Below are 4,176 nucleotides of genomic sequence, written 5' to 3' on the forward strand. Positions count from 1 at the left end.
TCCTGATCATCTACATCATGGTACAGAAATCATGATTCATCAGACCAGACATTCTGTTTCTAATCTTCAATTCTACAATTTCCATCAGCCACTTAGACAAGCTCATACTGAACCATTACTATCACAGTGCAGGTGTAAGATAAATAGATTAGCCTGTAATTAACTGAGCGCTTAAGTACAGAAATGATGATATTAGTTAGAATTGCAGAATTTTCTCCTTCATGGTCCTGACTTTAGGTGGACAGGAGATAAACAGTAAAGTGGAACCACTAAATGAGAAAATGGACCAGAATCTCTTACTCCAACAAGAGAGTACAGACCTTTAATAACATCCAACTTATTAACATATTTATGTCATGTTCTGTTTCTGTTTCCTTTATAGTGCTGATTTCACTTATACCAGTGGCCCAGGCTCAAGGTGATTTATATATAGTTTATCCTTTATATTGTCTGCAGATTTGCAGTTAAGATTGTAAATGCAGTTTATAAATGCAGTAAATTGTTTTATTGTCAAAAGATTTTATGCTGCTTAAATGTTAAATATAAAACAGCACAAGTAGTACTAAATAAAATGCTCCATGATGCCCCTGATTTCTTAATATTAAGCAGGTTACACATATCAGTATCAACAAGTAACAAAAACATGTACTCACACGCACTCTAAACATGATATTAGTAGTGTAGACTTGGGAATGACTTTATGTAAGGTTTATTAATAACAGAATGTTTTATAGGGAGTCCTAAAGCTGTGGTGTCCATAAAGCCTGATACACATGTGTTCATTGGAGAGATTGTTACTGTCAGATGTGACATACAGGGAGGAGGAGACACTCAGGGGACTTACAGCTGGAAGCTAATTAATAGTGAAGATGGAAGAGAGAGATTCTCCACAGACAACACAAAGCAGGTCGTCAAAATCCAGTCTGTTAAAGACAGTGGTACCTACACCTGCAGTATAAAGGGGAGAGACTCTCAGAGCTCAGAGATCAGTGATGCTGTTACACTGACTGTATCAGGTGAGTGTGTGTGTTTTTATTTCTTATTTAATGTTAACATTATTTATTAGGATTCAGATTTTCCTAGAAGACATTGAAATTATAAGGTTTAATCTGAAAATTCAGTACTTTTGAGAGTTTTTGATGATCAGCATCATCCACATCAGTCTCTGTCTCATCACCTGAGGTAGAAATCCCTCACAGCATTTAAATACATGCCTCATTATCTTCTCTTCACTTGACTGATGTCTGTTTACACAAACACCACTGTGGAAATGATCCCTGATTCACTTCTGTTCTGTTGGCTATATTTCTATTAATGTATTTGAATTAAGTCATTTAAATATTTAATAACTTGTAAAATTTTATAAAATGTATAAGCACTCCCCTGTTTTAATGATGATGTGATGCACAGGAGCATCCAGTTGTAGAAATTTCTAATGAATTTTTCTAGTCTGCTTCATATACATTCATTAACTAGCATAATAATAGAATTACTTACATTTTTTTAAAAAAAGCCAAAAGTCAGATAGAATAAACTTTCAAATATCTGAACTGTCATGTGAAGTGATCCTCTAAACGGAGATAAATAATAAATAATTAATAATAATAATAATAATAATAATAATAATAATAATAATAAATAAACTCTCAACTGTGTGTCTCTTCTGTGTCTTTAAGGAGAATGAAAAAGTCCTCTGTCATGGTTTTACTATATGAATAATATTTTTGATCATTTTAATCATTTTTAGGGAATTGCAGATATGTTCAGATGGTGGTGAGAATACATGAAATAAAATCTAAAAAACACAAAACACTTCAATTCAATCATGAACTTTGTTCCATAGAAAATATACTGACTACCAGCCGTGTAAGAAAACATACAACTGTAACATCTGGTATCAAATGTTAAATATAAATGTTTGTTGTAGACACAAAGCATCTGTTAGACACAGTGAATCTACTGCTTATGTTGTAAAGTGAAAAGCAGCTCTGACTCCTTCATCATTTCATACCAACAGCAAAACCCAAAGCGACTGTGAGAGTGAATCCTCAGAGCTCCGTCTACACTGGAGACACCGTCACTCTGAGCTGTGAGCTGCAGCAGGGGACTGGATGGGGGTTTCAGTGGTACAAAAAAAATCAGCCACAGAATCTGAACAGTGAACAAGCAAAGATACTTAATGTGACAGTCGATAATGCAGGAGAAACAGAATACCAGTGTCGGGCATCTAGGCTGAACTTCGATGACTACGGTGACACTCGCTCCTACTACACAGACCTCAGTGATCCGGTCAAGATTACTGTGAGCGGTATGTCATGATTTTTTCATCATTTTGGCACGGAAGGGGTAAGAAAAAATATTGCTTAATTATTGCACTTCCTTTTTTTTCCAGAATGTTCAAGATTATCTTGAAATACATGTTCAAAAGTATTTAAACGTATTTCCATCGGCCAGCACAGCGCCGCTTTAAGTCGAACACACCTATACACACACTCACACACCACGTGACTAACATACACACCTATACACACACTCACACACCACGTGACTAACATACACACCTATACACACACTCACACACCACGTGACTAACATACACACCTATACACACACTCACACACCACGTGACTAACATACACACCTATACACACACTCACACACCACGTGACTAACATACACACCTATACACACACTCACACACCACGTGACTAACATACACACCTATACACACACTCACACACCACGTGACTAACATACACACCTATACACACACTCACACACCACGTGACTAACATACACACCTATACACACACTCACACACCACGTGACTAACATACACACCTATACACACACTCACACACCACGTGACTAACATACACACCTATACACACACTCACACACCACCTGACTAACATACACACCTATACACACACTCACACACCATGTGACTAACATACACACCTATACACACACTCACACACCACGTGACTAACATACACACCTATACACACACACACCATGTGACTAACATACACACCTATACACACTCACACACCACGTGACTAACATACACACCTATACACACACTCACACACCACGTGACTAACATACACACCTATACACACACTCACACACCACGTGACTAACATACACACCTATACACACACTCACACACCACGTGACTAACATACACACCTATACACACACTCACACACCACGTGACTAACATACACACCTATACACACACTCACACACCACGTGACTAACATACACACCTATACACACACTCACACACCACGTGACTAACATACACACCTATACACACACTCACACACCACGTGACTAACATACACACCTATACACACACTCACACACCACCTGACTAACATACACACCTATACACACACTCACACACCACGTGACTAACATACACACCTATACCCACACTCACACACCACGTGACTAACATACACACCTATACACACACTCACACACCACCTGACTAACATACACACCTATACACACACTCACACACCACGTGACTAACATACATACCTATACACAAACTCACACACCATGTGACTAACATACACACCTATACACAAACTCACACACCATGTGACTAACATACACACCTATACACACACTCACACACCACGTGACTAACATACACACCTATACACACACTCACACACCACGTGACTAACATACACACCTATACACACACTCACACACCACGTGACTAACATACACACCTATACACACACTCACACACCACGTGACTAACATACACACCTATACACACACTCACACACCACGTGACTAACATACACACCTATACACACACTCACACACCACGTGACTAACATACACACCTATACACACACTCACACACCACGTGACTAACATACACACCTATACACACACTCACACACCACGTGACTAACATACACACCTATACACACACTCACACACCACCTGACTAACATACACACCTATACACACACTCACACACCACGTGACTAACATACACACCTATACACACACACTCACACACCATGTAACTAACATACACACCTATACACACACTCACACACCACGTGACTAACATACACACCTATACACACACTCACACACCACGTGACTAACATACACACCTATACACACACTCACACA

General features: G+C 38.8%; 1 long non-coding RNA gene across 1 annotated transcript; it reads left to right on the forward strand.

Annotated features, from left to right (window-relative positions):
* Positions 1-382: 382 nt before the first annotated feature.
* On the forward strand, positions 383-2,302 carry LOC131355692 (uncharacterized). Its single transcript, XR_009204900.1, has 3 exons — positions 383-418; positions 735-1,016; positions 2,018-2,302. It is a non-coding gene; the product is annotated as an uncharacterized LOC131355692 (long non-coding RNA).
* Positions 2,303-4,176: the final 1,874 nt, after the last annotated feature.

The sequence above is a fragment of the Hemibagrus wyckioides genome, linkage group LG07 (genome assembly GCF_019097595.1).
Source record: "Hemibagrus wyckioides isolate EC202008001 linkage group LG07, SWU_Hwy_1.0, whole genome shotgun sequence".
In the NCBI taxonomy this organism is placed as follows: Eukaryota; Metazoa; Chordata; class Actinopteri; order Siluriformes; family Bagridae; genus Hemibagrus; species Hemibagrus wyckioides.